Consider the following 17,655-nt stretch of genomic DNA (forward strand, 5'->3'; position numbering starts at 1 on the left):
GAAAAAAAAAACACAATTTTGTATGACACAAGGGCATAGCTCTAATTTAAGAGTCAGGAAGGGAATTTAGGAAAGTTTGTCTTCTACTCCGTAAATTTAATCCTGAGATTTTGAAGTCTGCAATGTGCTATAACAATTGAACACTTCTTCACTAGCCAGTAGGGCAGAGATGGTATTCAGCAGATTCTGACCAGTTCTGGAGAACCGGTAGCGGAAATTTGAGTAGTTCAGAGAACTGGCAAATCCCACCTCTGACTGGCCCCGCCCCCATCTACTCTTTGCCTCCCGAGTCTGAGCTGATCGGCTGGGTCTTCTTTTGTTGTCTTGCACAGGAGAATGGAGCTGGAAAGTAGGTTACTGGGATGGGGAGGGAATGGGGATTTTGCAGTAACCTTCCCCCAGGAGTGGGGAGAGAATGGAGATTTTGCAGTATCCTTCCCCTGCCATGCCCACCAAGCCATGCCCATAGAACTGGTAGTAAAAAAAATTTGAATCCCACCATTGCAGTAGGGACATTAGAATTTCTTACTATTCTCTCTACTGTGGATGAGACAATCTTCCTCAATAAAGTTGGATACTCCAGGATGGTTATCACCATAAATTATACAACCCACACCCCCAACTCATCAGAGGCCCCTGTTAAACTTGAGATGGCAGGTAAGATGTTCCTTCTGTGGAATTCCAATGACATTCAATTCTTCAGTTTCATGATGGAGCAGAAATAGTCTGGTACAGTTTCCCAATTTCTCCTGTGTGTTTGATGTAGTCTACATGGGATAAGAAGATTGAGAGAAGGAGATTTCTTGTGTCTAGGTTTTTAAATGGAATACTTGAGGTGGTTCAGGATGCTGTAAGAAAAGGGAATGCTGCCTCAATAGAGAGTTCCATTCTATATCTGTAGATTAAATAGCTATCAAGATGTCACTCATATTCTCCTTGATCATCCAACCTTGACTTTGTCTACTGTGAAAATCTGGGCAATTCAAATCTATGCCTCTTCTGATACAGATACAGATAATCAGAGTTGGAAGGGACCTTGTAGGTCATCTAGTCCAATCCCCTGCCCAAGCGGGAGACCCTACACCATTTCTGACAAATGGCAGTCCAATCTCTTCTTGAAAGTCTCAACTGATGGCGCTCCCACAACTTCTGAGGGCACACTGTTCCATTGGTTGATTGTTCTCACTGTCAGAAAGTTTCTCCTTGTTTCCAGGTTAAATCTCTCCTTGTTCAGTTTCCATCCATTATTCCTTGTCTGGCCTACAGGAACTTTAGAAAATAGCTTGACCCCTTCCTACCTGTGGCAGCCCCTCAAATATAGGAAGACGGTTCTCCTGTCTCCCCTAGTCCTTCTCTTCACTAGACTAGCCAAGCTTCTCAATATCTTCAGGAAATTAGCAGGTCAATTGCTAAAGTTCTCCTCTTCCTACTTACAAAATCGAGAGTTGATATGGGGGAGGGTCTTGTTTCAGAGGACATAGACAAGGGGAAGAAGAACAATTTCCAAGCAGAGGAGGAAGAAGAGAAAGGTTGGTAAGAGAGAAGAAACAGAAAGATTGCATTGGCACACCTACCAATGAAGATAGGACAACTCAGCATCAGATTGCTGAAGATGATTCAAAGATAGAGTGGAGTCAAAGTTTCAGGCAAAGAAATTTAGGGCATTGGTGTTTTAGCCAAATCTATCACCGAAGTTGCTTGGCACTTTAGATCAGTATTGAGGAATCAACCATAGTGAGATGTCCAGCTTTCCCAGGGTCTTATATCTGGAGTCAAAATATATTTGTGACCTGAGACTACAGCTTCCTAAAAGGGATCAGGCCTGAGTGATAAAGCAAAAGGGGGGAGAGAGAAAGAATCCTTACTTCGATTCTTTCCGCCAACATTTGCAGACAGAGGCACTGAGTTGATGCAGACTATTTTGAATTAGGATTCATATGGTAATGTGTGCCTTTTTAGCTTCATCCTTTTCTAAGAAACTTCCAGCCTTACAATCTTTCTGGGGATAATGTTTATTTGGATGAGGACGGAAATCTGGTTGCTGACTTGGATATCATAAACTGGGCAATGTTTCCCAACAAGTCTACTGTTGGAGTGAAAATAGGGAATATAGAAAGAGAAGCCTTTTCAGAAGTCAAGGTCTCCATCAATCAGAGTGCCATCCAATGGCCAACATCATTTAACCAGGTAGTTCAGTTGTCATTGTTGCTATTTTATCATTTATCTAGTCCTATACATGGAAATTGAAGTCTTGCCACTCTGATGAGGGGGTCTGTGTTGAAAAATGGTTGGGTTGAAGGAGACTCTCCAGTTTCTCCTTGGATTCACAAAATCTCTCTAAGTGTTTGGACGCCAGAATTGTTCTGGGGCAAGGTGGAAATGATGTGGTTGGTTAACCCAATGCTGTTTGTAGCATGTAAGAATCATGCTTTAAGTCTTGAGATTCAGGAGATACAAGTTGGAAAAAGGCAACAAGTTACAGTGGATGTTGTCCAAGCAATTGCTGAGATAGGAGCAAGCAACCTTTTGCATTCCCTTCTTTGTATTACATTCCCCACTTTTTAAAATCATGGGCCGTTCATGCTGAAGATGATGAGATATGATATCCATAGCACATGTTCAGAGTTCCATCTCTGAACATGTGCTATGGACAAAATCATGCTGTCATTCAATCTTTTACAAAACGATGATGTTTACAATACTTTGTGAACAAAGCATTTTTCACTGTGTTTTGAAAGAGACATTAAAACCACACTCCTGAATTTTCTAAATTGGAATCTGCTGAATTATTTACTTTTGATAAGTAATAATCTCATTTGTACACTTCTCCAATTTCAAGTTTAGAAGGCGCCTTTTTCTAGGTGTACTAAAAGTTGTCTCCCAGGATACAGCAAGGTGATGAGAGAGGGAGCACCGGTTTGCTGCTACGACTGCTCCTCGTGCATTGAAGGAACAATTTCCAGACAGGAAGGTAGGTGGCTCAAAAGCAAAGAAGATGCCCCATTCAAGTATAAACCAGATCTGACCAATATTTATTGTTGTACTTATACTTCACTGTCTTCTTTTGGTAAATAAGTTATAATATGTTCAAAATTACTGGATACACTACTTACACAGCAATTACTTATGTTTCTCAGATGAAGCCTACTGTGAAAAGTGTCCAGATGAACAGCATTCTAGTAAGAATCGAGATCAATGTGTTCTCAAAGTTTTAAGTTACCTATCTTATCAAGAAACATTAGGTCTAAGTCTGGTGCTCATTGCCTCTATTTTGTCTCTAACCACTGCCTTCATCCTGGGAATCTTCATTAAAAACCAAAAAACTCCCATAGTCAGAGCTAACAACCGGGACCACCTACATTCTCCTGGTCTCTCTCCTACTATCCTTCTTGACTTCTCTTTTATTTATTGGTCGCCCCCAGAAAGTGACCTGTCTCCTTCGACAAACTGCCTTCAGTGTTGTCTTTTCAGTGGCTGTGTCTTCTGTGCTGGCCAAGTCTGTCATGGTAGTAGTAGCATTTCTGGCCACAAAGCCAATGAGCAGGATGAGGAAATGGCTGGGGAAAAGTCTTCCCAACTCCATTGTCTTGTCCTGTTCTGGAGTTCAGGTGGGCATCTGCCTTACATGGCTGGGAATCTCACCCCTGTCGCGTTGAGTGACCGGTCTGTTGTTTAGATCTTCAGGTTGATTGCTGAATTCCTCTCAGAACGGAACCCTCGCAAGGGTGAGATACAGAGAAGCCCTCGCAAGGGCGAAGTTTGGCAAAAGCAGGACCCTATCCAGGGTGAGTTTGAGCAGCGTAACCCTAGCCAGGGTGATTGAGGAACTCTCGCAAGAGTGATTGCAAAGCTAAAAGAAAAAAGAACACAAGACGAAGATTTCTTTAGGTGAGACAGCGCATTGCTTGAGGCAGATGGAATTACCTCATTTGAGCCTGAGACAGATGGGATGTTCAGGCTCCTGCTTGCTCTACGCTGTCCTCTTTTATTATGCTGAAAAGAGGGGGGTGAGGGGGGTTTACAGAAAGACAAAGAAGTTACAAACTTTATCTTTTAAAACAGGCTTACTTGATACAAGTAACGAACTTCTTGACTGTTATTGATAAGCATGTTTTTTCCTGTATTTTTATCTGACACAAGCTTCTGTGATGATACATCGTGACTGCTATCGAATACACATCCTTTCACAGGCTTTTGTGAAGTTCTTATCAACTTAGCTTCTTCCTGTCAGTTATTTTCCTGTCAGTTTACGTGTATACGTGCTGAGCAGGATTTCTCTTATGGAAAAATACTGAGACAGAATAGCCACAATTCCTCCTTTTCTTTATTTTTTGTGCTCATGATTCTAGGTAAAGTCCTTTCTCCTCCCGAGTAGTCCCATAAGGTGGCAACAAACCCTTCGGTTTGTTGGTGCCTTGCAGAACCAACTCATACGAGGAAAAGTCCTCATCCCCCAAATCATGACTTGGCAGAGTTAACAAAACTTCTTTTGGAGAAAAGGAGTTATTAGTGTCTATTTCTTCCTCTGACTCTTGGTCAGAGTACCATTCCAGCAAAGGTTTTTTGACAAGGTCTTTTGATTCAATTACAGATGTGAGAAAGCTAACTGTTTTTTGAGTATTGTTAACTTCATTGTCAAGTGTATTCAAACGATCCCTCAGAAATGTAAGTAAACGTCCTATTACACATGGACCAATAGTACATGCAAGAAGCAATAGCACAAGAGGACCTATTAAGGCTGACAATAGTGTTGTTAACCAAGGAGAAAAATTAAACATGCCTTGATACCATGACTGACTTTGTTGTCTTTCATTCTCTCTATCCTTCAAACGTTTACGCAATTCAGCCATAGAATCTTTAACAATTCCTGAATGATCTGCATAAAAACAACATTCTTCTTTTATTGCTACACATAATCCCCCTTTGTTTAAAAATAACAAATCTAGACCTCTTCTGTTCTGAAGAGTCACTTCAGCTAGAGATGAGAGAGAATTTTGAAGAGCAGTAATTGAAGTCTCTATGCGTTTGAGATCTTCATCTATTTGTAAACTTAGAGTTGCTAACTGTTGATGACCAACAGCTAGAGCTGCTACACCTGTGGCTGCACCTGCTGCCCCAAGACCTAATAATACAGATAGTGTTACAGCTGTAATGATTTCTCTTTTCTGATGAAGGGGAAATTGTGGAGGTTCAAGTTCATTGATAAGTTCTGAACCTGGATAAAATGTGATCTTTGGAATTAATTTTACCTGAATACAAAAAGATCCCTGAGCAATAAGAACATCACCATGAACACATGCAGTTGTTCCTGTGGAGCAAGCCCATATAGAATTATTACCTGGGATGAAGAATTGTCCTTTGAGGCGAGCTGTGATATTGCCATTGGAGGTAGTGTATAGAGGACCATAGCCTCCAATGTTAAGGTTTGATCTCTCTTTTGGTAGATATACATTACAGTGATACCCTGATGAAACCTTCTGACAATATTGAGAATAATTAGCAGGTATGTGTCCTAGGCAACATCCCCTACCTATTATGTCAGTGATAGTAATGGAGGAAGTGTTCCATCTGCATTGTGTGTCACTGGTGGAGTTTTTTATAGGTTCATTGGAAGCTACTGCATCATAGAATGGTGGCAAATCAGATAAGCAAAGCCAACATTGATCAGTTTTGGATGAATCATTAAGTGTAGTTGCTAGCAATGTGTAAGAAGAATTGACCAACTGTACTAATGGATTCACCTGAATATTGTGTTTTTGTAGAAAGGTTGATTTCAAATTAGGATTGGGACCAACATCATAATGAGACATAGATATAGAAAGACGAATTGTAAAAATATTCCCTTCATCTCCTTGACCATCCCACTGACGTCCTCCCCAAGTGAACCCAACCATCCATTGTTTTCTTGCAAGTGTCTTTCCTTGTGCAGTAAAAGTGATTCTGAGTGGATTTATTCTCTGTCCACAACAAGGCCATTGAGAGCAGGGAAGATGTGCTTGAGCACGGGTAATATGAATATAGTCATTTTTGGTAGGTGCTTCCCACCAGATATGACCTGTGGATACACAACTCCATTTTTTACAATATCTGTCAACTACCCCACCGCAGGCAGAACGAGAAGTACCAGTATTGTGAGCAGGACAAAAATATAATCTAAAGTTGTCAGCAGGTGCTGGAGAACAGGAGCCTTGCTTGTCCCATGTATCAGCTTGTAGTTTTTTGTCTGCAAATTTTTCTACTCCTGTCCCCATTTCAGCAAAATCCATGAAAAGCTGAGGAAACCATGGCCATCTAGTATAATTAGTGGTGGTGTTTAAAATTTTTCCTTGAAAATCAAGGATAGTCCAGGTGTAAGTTTGAGGTTGATGTTCATTTGTAGAAGATGATTGCATGCTTCGAGGAATGCGATGATAGCCAAATCTTGGAACAGCATGAGATGCAGACTGCTTAGAGATGGAGTTGTCAGCGATGAAGGCAGGATACCCAAAATAGCGAGCTCGAATGGGAGCTGTAGTCTTGCGATGGATGTCATCAGGGATGAGGTATCGTCTTCGCACGACAGGTGGTTTGTAGCGATCAGGAACCCAGGAAGATGAATGATGCAATATGCATTTGGTGACATCACAGGGTGGAAAGCAGCAACGAAGATGCCAGCGTAGTTTATCTCCAGGAAAAGTTTTCTCAGAATTAGCTTGAGATGGCAATGTAAGTAAAACAGAGGATAGTGGAGTAGATGCCACTGAAGAAGTTGAAAGCAATAGAACAGTGTGATTGAAATAAGTGTGATTGTGAAAAAATCCTAAGCAAGAATAAGAACCTATAGTAAGTTGAGTAACATGTATAGTTAAAAATATTAAACAAGGAGAATAGTAATAGTAAATAGTTATGTCAGAAGTAGGAGAAAGAAAACTACCATTGTGTTGGAAAACATAATTACACGCAGAAAGAAGATTATCTTTAAAAATAAAAGTAACAGTGTCAGCAAGGAAAGCAAAAATAGCATCAGGAGATGCCTTAAATTGAGAAAAGACAGGAAGTATTGATATCAGAAGAAAGATTAGAGTTAGAGTCAGGTTTGCCATGGTAAGGTCTGACACAGCGAGCAGGAACCCAAAGCACTCGATCAGGAAGTTGGACAGCTGCGTAACCTTTTCCCCAGGTGATGAGCTGTGCAGGACCTTTCCACGCAGGATCTGGAAGCTGTCTGAAATAAACAAGAGGACGGGAAGAGGGAACTACTGGCTTGGTGAAGTGGCGAGAAGCCGCTGTGGAGGGAGGAGAGCCAGTAAGATTGAGAAAGTTAAGAGTGTACAGACAAACATTTAAGATATTTTGCAACGTTGGGAGGTTTGGGGGGCCTGAGCCTTTTTTCCCCAAGTGCCTATCAAGGGCTTGTTTCAAAGTTAAATGCGATCTCTCTACAATCGCTTGACCTTGGCTGTTGAAGGGTAAGCCAAACTTATGTGTGATGGCCCACTTATGACAAAACTCAGCAAAGGGAGAACTGACATAAGCAGGACCATTATCTGTTTTGAGAATTTTTGGACATCCCAACGTTACGAATGACCGAATACAGTGATTAATAACATTTTTTGTAGCCTCTCCTCTTTGCAATGTTGCTATAATAAACCCTGAATAAGTATCTACTGATACATGAATGTATTTCCAGGGAGCAAAGGGAGGATAATGAGTGACATCCATTTGCCATGTATCACAGGCTTGAGTACCCCTAGGATTAACGCCTTCAGGGATACCTTTGGCCTGCAGGCTACATGTTGGACATTGTTGAATTATTGCTGTGGCTTCTTGATATGTAATTCCAAATTGTCTCACTAGGGCTTTCCTGTTTTGATGAAAATAATCATGACTCTCCCCAGGTGAAAGCTGTTGGAGAAGGGGAGAGGAGGCCATAATTTTACAAGCCTCATCTGCCATATGATTGCCTTCTGCTAGGAATCCAGGCAATTGCTGATGACTTCTGATATGGGCTACAAATAAAGGTTTCCCTCGCTGTTTCAGCAATGTCTGAAGCTGTAAAAAAAGTTTCATTAGAGAGGGAGGAGTAACAGGAGAAATATATGCATCAAAAATATGAGCAACCATCTGAGTAACATACATACTATCAGATATTACATTTAAAGATTGTTGTGAAAAAAGAGACAACGCCAATAGGAAAGCAGCTAATTCAGCTTGTTGTGCTGATGATTGTGAAGTAGTTAAACGTTTATGCCATTGAGCATTTTCATACCATGTACATGCTCCAATATTTTTTGAACCATCAGTAAAGACAGTTAAGCCTTCCTTCAATGGCTGTTGGACAAAAGGTGATTGTAAAACAAAAGGAACTGTCCTCAACACCTGCAATCGTGAATCAGAAGGAAGGTGGCACGACACTTGGCCACACCAATCTTCCAACGCATCCTGCAGTGTTGTGGAAGTCTGAAAAAGAGGTTCCCATTGAGTGATCTTAAAAGGAATATACAATGTAAAAATATCCATTCCCATCAGAGCTTTGGTTCTCTTACGCCCTTTTTCTATAAGAGAAGCCATTTGTGCTGCTCTAGTAAAAATAGATGTTTTTGGAGTGTGTGGTAGGTGTAACCATTCCAAGATATGAAGATTTTTTGTATTTGATATTTGAACAATTATTGCAGTCAGTAGTTGATGAGTGGAAAGAATAGCAAGAGAAGGTGGTTTATCTGTGAGTGCACGATTTACCCATTGAGATGCTAGGGCTGTGTTTACTTGTTTTAAAGCTTCTAGATGCTGATCTGAAAGATAGACCTTATCTGCAGGATTTTTCAATCCTACTAGTGCTTGAAAAAGTGGTGATAGCATCTGTGTGGTTAAAGCAAGATATGGTCTAGCCCAATTAATAACCCCCAAGCACTGCTGTAATTGAACCAGTGTTGTTGGCTGTGAAAGTGTAAGTGAAGGAATTTGTGGAGATGCTGTGGAAGCTAAAACCTTATGACCTAAATATTGCATTGGGTAGTGAGACTGGATTTTTTCAGGTGCTATATGTAACCCTGCTTTTGCTAATGTGGTCAAGAGGATTGGAAAAGTTTTTTGAACTGTCCCCTTTGGCCCATCAGCAGCAATTAAGATATCATCCATGTAATGATATACAAGAAAATTTGGGAATTGAGATCTATAAGGATACAGAGCCTCATTGACAAAATATTGACACATAGTTGGTGAATTCAGCATACCTTGTGGAAGAACTTTCCATTGATACCTAGATGTGGGTTTAGAGTTGTTAAGCTCTGGCACTGTAAATGCAAAGATGATCCTATCCTTTTGTGCCAAAGGTATAGAAAAGAAACAGTCCTTTAAATCTATTATTATGAGATCAAATCCAGCTGGGATCAAATTAGGATTAGGCAGACCACACTGCAGTGATCCCATAGGTTGAATAATTAAATTTATGGCTCTGAGATCATTAAGGAGACGCCATTTGCCAGATTTCTTTTTAATTACAAATACTGGGGTGTTATAAGGACTGGTGGAAGGTTCAATATGTCCTTCTATTAACTGTTGATGAACAAGAAGATGTAAAGCCTCCAATTTTTCTTTTGTGAGAGGCCATTGATCCACCCAAACAGGAATAGAGGTTTTAAGAGTAAGAGATAAAGGAGAAATAGACATTTTAATAGAAAAACTATGGTATCTGAATATAAGCCTGAAATTGAGAAAGTAAATCACGTCCCCATAGATTGCAATGTAGAGGAAGGATATAGGGTTTAAGATAAGCAGTTAAAGTAGAATGCTTAGTAGAAGCAGAGAGCCAATGAGAGCTGACCTTAGCAGCTTGAGCTCCACCTACACCCTGCACTGAAGAAGCTTCTGTGAGAGACCAAGAAGAGGGCCATTCAGAAGAACGAATAACAGAAACATCTGCACCGGTGTCAATCAGACCTTCAAAAATTCGACCATTGAGTGTAACAGAAAGAGTTGGTTTTGAAGCTTGAACAGGCTGCTGTAATGCAAACAAAGAAAGTGGTTCAAAAAGAGGCAAAATTATAAGTGTTGCCACTACTGTCCCCTTTTTTAAAGTAAAGCAACGATCTCCTATTGCAGCCAATGCAAGATTATTAAGAGCAGAAGAATCATATAAGTAAGGAGCTGCAACCACACCCTCTATTGTAAGAGAAGAATTGGGAATAAGCAAGACAGGTGTGGAAGGAGGTAAAGGTTTGAGAAACGTTGTAGTTAAAGGAAGAGTAAAAACTGCACCAGGATCATCATACACAAGATCCTCTAACAATACCACAGGAAATGTTGTGACAGGTAATTCAGCCTTTGTAGCGGGGCTAGCTGAAGACCCCTCAATTAGTTTCCCGAAGGCTGAGAAGGAGAAGGATTAGAATGACAATTTGAAGCCCAATGATAGCCTTTCCTGCAGCGAGGACAGATAGTTTTTGGCTTAGATGAGGAAGATGGACCTCTGGTTTGGCCACGAAGAGCAGCTCCACCCCCTGGCATATGACATTGATTTTTAAAATGTCCTGGCTTGCCACAGTTAAAACAATTGCCATTGCGTGTTACAGCAAAAGCATCCGGAGAAGAAGTGGAAACAGAATTAGGATTTGGTAATGAAGAAGTGATTGCAGTAGCAAGCATATCCATTTTATGAGTGGTTGTTCCTACAATTCTACAGAGTTGTAAAAACTCAGCCAAAGTCACTCCTGGCTTATTAGCAACTGGCTGTAGAATTTTTTTACAATCTTGATTTGCATTTGAAAAAGCCAATTTTATAAGTAATTCTTGTTTAGCAACAGAATTATCTATCTGTCTATCTAAGGCTGTTTGAAGTCGACTGATGAATGAAGCATAAGGCTCATCAGGACCTTGCATAATTTTTAAAAATGCTTGAGTGGACTGTGAATCTGAATCATCCACACGCTTTAAAGCATTCATAGCACACATATGAATAACAGCAAAACAACGACGGGGAGAATTTTGTTGTTGTACTAAAGTGGAGAATTGACCTTTCCCCATTAAATGATCTTCAGTTACTCCAGCAGGCAAACCCCTACGAATTTCAGCCTCAATACCTTTTTCATATTCAGATTGCCACACAACATATTGCGCTGGAGTCATAAGCATAGAAAAAAGCATTTTCCAATCATACAATAACATAACTGTATTAGCTGTAACCAAAGAATCAAGTATTCCTCTAGTAAAAGGAGAATGCAGTCCATAAGTTGTAACTGCATCTTTAATATTTTTCAAAACTTTAAATTCAATGTTAGTATGAACATTGCCTCCTGCTGCTCCAGGGACGATAGTCATAGGATAAGCAGAAGGATTTTCTGTTTCTAAAGATAGAGGTGATGACAGAAGATTAGTTATAATTCCTCCCACAGGTTTCATAGGAGAAAAATCAGCTAGAGAAGAAGGAGAGGAAGGAGGAGGGGAAGAAATGTCAGTATAAGGAGGTGATAAGGAAGAATTTGTATCAAAATGAGCTGCAAGAGGCTTGGAATTTTTTAAATTAGAAGAAGGGGAATCAGAGGAAACAAGAGAAAAAGATTTTTCAGGAAGACTAGAAGATGGATAAACAATTGTTATAGCAGCCATTATTGCTCTCCAAGAGATAAGTATATCCATGGGAGCTCTGGGAATTTCATGTAAACATTTTCCTAATTTTTCCCATTGAGAATGGCTAAGAGTTCCAGCAGATGGATAGGCTGGACAGTGCGCCTCAATATAAATTATAAATTTATTTAAAGATTTCTTCGAAATTGGGTACACAGTTGTACCATTAATTTTCTGAAAGGAATTAGCCTTCTTCACTAGACTATAAAGTTCGTCCCTGTGCCCTGACGAAACTTGAGAAAGTGAGGAGCCCATTACTTACGTTCGTACGAAACCTATGCCAGGTGCGTAGCAATGGGAGTGAAGGAGATGCACCTCTAGCCAGAAGTCACACCTTGGAACCTGAAGATCGAAGAGATCCCGGACAAATCAAGGAATCCCGGACGAGCCCCCATCTGTCGCGTTGAGCGACCGGTCTGTTGTTTAGATCTTCAGGTTGATTGTTGAATTCCTCTCAGAACGGAACCCTCGCAAGGGTGAGATACAGAGAAGCCCTCGCAAGGGCGAAGTTTGGCAAAAGCAGGACCCTATCCAGGGTGAGTTTGAGCAGCGTAACCCTAGCCAGGGTGATTGAGGAACTCTCGCAAGAGTGATTGCAAAGCTAAAAGAAAAAAGAACACAAGACGAAGATTTCTTTAGGTGAGACAGCGCATTGCTTGAGGCAGATGGAATTACCTCATTTGAGCCTGAGACAGATGGGATGTTCAGGCTCCTGCTTGCTCTACGCTGTCCTCTTTTATTATGCTGAAAAGAGGGGGGTGAGGGGGGTTTACAGAAAGACAAAGAAGTTACAAACTTTATCTTTTAAAACAGGCTTACTTGATACAAGTAACGAACTTCTTGACTGTTATTGATAAGCATGTTTTTTCCTGTATTTTTATCTGACACAAGCTTCTGTGATGATACATCGTGACTGCTATCGAATACACATCCTTTCACAGGCTTTTGTGAAGTTCTTATCAACTTAGCTTCTTCCTGTCAGTTATTTTCCTGTCAGTTTAGTGAACTTTGCTCTGAGAGGTATACGTGCTGAGCAGGATTTCTCTTATGGAAAAATACTGAGACAGAATAGCCACACACCCCCATTCCCAGATTCTGACTTTCATTCCCAACCAAGACACATCCTGCTGCAATGCAATGAAGGCTCAGTCTCCATGTTCTACACTGCCCTTGCTACATGGGTTTTTTGGCTGCTATCTGTTTCTTGGTGGCTTTCTTGGCCCAAAAGCTTCCAGGGATATTCAATGAAGCCAAGTGGATCACCTTCAGCATGCTGGTTTTCTGCAGTGTTTGGATCTCCTTTGTCCCCACCTACCTGAGCACCAAAGGGAAATACATGGTGGCTGTACAGATTTTCTCTATCCTGGCCTCCAGCCTGGGTTTGTTAGTCTGCATCTTTGTTCCTAAATGCTACATCATTATTCTGAAACCTCACATGAACACCAAGCAGCACTTAAGGATGAAAAATTATGAGAGTTGTTGATTAATAGTACTTATTTTTTCTAAATAATTACTGTACTATAAAATAAAATAGTTTAGAAATAAAATCCTTTTTATGTGTTGTAAGAAATATTTCTGATTCTTGAGAGACCTGGAGTGCAAGAAAAGTATTTATGTCATGCCAAACTGTTTAGTCAAGAAGAAAATCCAACTGGATTGACTATGCAAATGTTCTGAGTGTGGGAAATATGTTCCTCAAAAGGCATGTCCTGTGGATCATCACACTGAAGAGAAGAAGTGTCAATGATAAGAGTATGAGAAATATTTTGCTGATTGTTCTACAGTAGAATATTGAGTGAGCTTTAGGAGAACTCATCATGGCCAACTCGTCACAGGACAATTTGCTGTGGGATAAGATCAATAGGAACTATCACTAATATCAAAGAAACAGTGGAATAGAATTATAGAATAGAATAGAATAGAATAGAATAGAATAGAATAGAATAGAATAGAATAGAATAGAATAGAATAGAATAGAATAGAATAGAATTCTTTATTGGCCAAGTGTGATTGGACACACAAGGAATTTGTCTTTGGTGCATATGCTCTCAGTGTACATAAGAAAATAAAATAAAATACATTCATCAAGAATCATAAGATACAATACTTAGTGATAGTCATAGGGTACTGATAAGCAATCAAATCATACTAGGAAACAAATAAAACAATATAAATTGTAAAGATACAAGCAACACGGTTATAGTCATAAGTGGGAAGAAATTTTTAAGCAACACTTTCTTCAGTGTGGGTGTTAAATGAGGATGATAATATCAAAGAAACAGTGGAATAGAATTGTAGAATAGAATAGAATAGAATAGAATAGAATAGAATAGAATAGAATAGAATAGAATAGAATAGAATAGAATAGAATTCTTTATTGGCCAAGTGTGATTGGACACACAAGGAATTTGTCTTTGGTGCATATGCTCTCAGTGTACATAAGAAAAAAAAATAAAATACATTCATCAAGAATCATAAGATACAATACTTAGTGATAGTCATAGGGTACTGATAAGCAATCAAATCATACTAGGAAACAAATAAAACAATATAAATTGTAAAGATACAAGCAACACGGTTATAGTCATAAGTGGGAAGAAATTTTTAAGCAACACTTTCTTCAGTGTGGGTGTTAAATGAGGATGATAAATATAATTAATGTACCAAGAAAATAATTTTCCTTTCCATTACTTTATTTTATCATAATCTAAGTTCCACCATAATCATAAATAAGCAATGGTATTAATTTATTTTCTGAAATCATTTAGGAAAAGCATCACAGAGCAGCTTTTCTCTGTCTAATTTTGAGGTTAGGTGACAATCTATTACTGATGATGGTGAGGGTTTGGTGCCACTTTTCATTTCATACTTTTGCTTCTGTTTTTGGACAATTAGTAACTTAGTTTTTTGTTCCTGGGTTTTTTTATAAATTAAATGAACATGAAAACTAGTGTAATAATTACTAGTGTAATTATGAAACTGTCCTGAATGGTTAAAATAATCAATGAATAAATAAATCAGATTGAATCAATTTGCATAATTAATCATACAGTATAACAGTGTAAAATTATAGATTTACTTAACATTATTAAGAATTGAGTTATTATTGTTGTGGTTATAACTGACTAATTCACAAAAGTCTTCAAATCTTTGAATTTCAAGATTTACATTACCAAGGCTTCTTATTAGTTTCTGCTGTAAACACGGGTATTCTATTACAACAACCATTAGGGGAATTAATAAACTTACATATTAAATGTGTTCTGTTTCTAGAAATAAGTGCAAACTAAATCATACCATGAAGGATGTCATATTTCCCTGTGCAACTATCTTGTTTCCTCATGTGATAGAAAATAGGTTTTTCCCTATTTGAGATCTTCTGCTAATATGTATGCATGCTCAAATTTTCTTTGATCAATATTCTCTATAAGATCTATGCTACATTGGAGCAATTGCTGTTGCCACTTCTGGCTTCAGTGAAAACTTTGATGTTGGTACAAAGAAGTGATAAAATCCTAGATAATATTTGAATGAATTAAAAATTAAGATTGTCATAAACAAAAGGAAGGAATATAAAGCTGGTTTATTTGATGAAGGTTAAAATAAGAGATCTACAGGAAGACTTTGACTTATGACCAGTCACTTAGTGACTGTCTGAAGTTACAACAGACCCCCAAAATGTACTTATGACCTAGATCCAATCTAAATCAGTCATTGAGATCAAAGTTTTAGTCTTCCAAGCTTTTGGACTTGTGCTGGAGTCTATCGTCAAGGAACTTCTCTCTCATCACAATGTGTTACACATTCTTTTTTTTTTTTTTTGAAAACAATTTTATTGATTTTCTACAAACAAACAAGACAAACAAAACTTTAAAACATCAACTCTTTTATGTACATACAGTGTGTCAGTTGGTTCATCAGTTTTGTGCATCCATTTTGCAGTCTCAATTACAGTTATGTTACATAACAACTCATATTGTCAATCCAAACTTATATATCCTAATATTAAAAAATCATTTGACTATACTTTTAATCATTCATGCTTTATGAGATAACAATGCTTTAAACAGTTTATTCTATAACAAATCATATAATCATACCAAATCTATCCTAAAAACACTTTATAGTTATAATGTCAAATAACAAAAGCGAAAAAAAAGATAAAGGTATTCCTTGCTGTCTAACATTCTAAGTATTCTATTATCATATTTTGTCATCTAGCCATTGATAAAAAAGATCCCAAATTTCATAAAATTGTTTATCCTCTTGCTCTCTAATTTCAAATGTCAATCTACTCATCTCAGCACATTCCAATATTTTCTTAATAATTTCTTCCTGTGATGGTATTTTCTCATTCTTCCAGTTTTTAGCAAATACAATCCTAGCCGCTGTTAATACATTCACAATCAGATATTTCAACTCTTTACTATATGTATCTGGTAAGATTCCCAATAAAAAGAACTCCGGTTTCAAATCTATACATTTCTTTGTCATTTTTTCCAACCACATGCGAATTTTAGTCCAATATTTTTTAGCGTCCTCACAAATCCACCACATATGGTAATATGAGCCAGGTATCTGATGACATTTCCAGCTTTTTTCAGATTTGTTCTTGAACATTCTTGCTATTCTTGTCAGGAGAAAGTGCCACCTGTAAAACATCTTATACAAATTTTCTTTATATGCTGTTGACATTGTCATTTTATAATTTTGAGACCACAATTTTTGCCATATCTCTAAATCAATCCCATATCCAAAATTCTTCCGCCAAACAATCATAGTTTCTTTAACTTGTTCTTCCTCTAGTTTAATTCCCAGTAAATAACCATATAATTTTTTAATCACCTTCTCATCAGTACCCATCGGGATCTTATCTAGATCAGTCTGTTTATCATAGAATCCCTCTGTTTTAAAATCTTCATCATACCTTGAATGTATTTGCGCATATGAAAACCAATTCATCTTTATACCTTGTTCCTCTAAATTTTGTATCAATTTAAGTTCACCCTTTTCATCCAATAGTTCCCCATATCTAACTGTTTGTTCCTTCTTATAAATTATAGGATAGGAAAATGCTTCAATAGTCGATAACCAAATTGGAATTTTCAAATAGCATTGTCTTTTTATCTTCTCCCAGTTTAACCACAGAGACTCCCATATATAATGTCTTCTAAAATAACCCTGTGTTTTAGTTCCCTTATACCATAAAAAAGCGTGCCAACCCAACAGCAAATCATGACCTAGTGTCAACAATCTGGTCTTTCTTAATGTTATCCATTCTTTAACCCACATCAAACTTGCAGCTTTATAGTACAATTCCCAATTAGGCAAACCGAATCCTCCTCTAATTCTAGCATCTTGCAAAAGCTTTAACTTTATTCTCGCTTTCTTACCTTGCCATATATACTTCAACATAATTTTATTTAAATCTTCAAAATAGTCTTTTCCGAGTCTAATTGGTATTGTTTGAAACAGAAATAGGATTCTGGGTAAAATATTCATCTTAATTGTTGAAATTCTCCCTATTAATGACAATTGCAAGTTTTCCCATTTCTTCAAGTCTGTAGCTATCTGTTGTTTAAGTTTAATATAATTATTCTCTTTTAATGTGCTACATCTTGCTGTCAAGTATATCCCCAGATACTTGACCTTATTCGTAACTTGAATTTTCAACAGGTCTGCCAATTCTTCTCTTTGTCTCAATAACATGTTCTTTGTCAAAATCTTTGTTTTGTCTTTATTTATTTTCAAACCAGCCACCTCACCATATGTCTCTATGTTTTCCAATAACTTTGGAGCTGTTTCTAACGGACCTTCCAATATAAAGACTAAGTCATCAGCAAAAGCTTGCAGTTTAAATTCTTCCTTTTTAATTTTCATTCCTTTTATGCTTTTATCATCTCTAATATTTCTATTCAACACTTCCAAAGTCAATACAAATAGCAAAGGAGATAGGGGACATCCTTGTCTCGTGCCTTTTCTTATATTAATAAAGTCTGTAAGTTCTCCCTCCATCATTACTTTTGCTGTCTGTTTATTGTATATGGCTTCTAT

The sequence above is a fragment of the Notechis scutatus genome, chromosome 2, assembly GCF_049901735.1.
Source record: "Notechis scutatus isolate UNSWTSFEM ecotype Mainland chromosome 2, rNotScu1.2, whole genome shotgun sequence".
Classification (NCBI taxonomy): Eukaryota; Metazoa; Chordata; class Lepidosauria; order Squamata; family Elapidae; genus Notechis; species Notechis scutatus.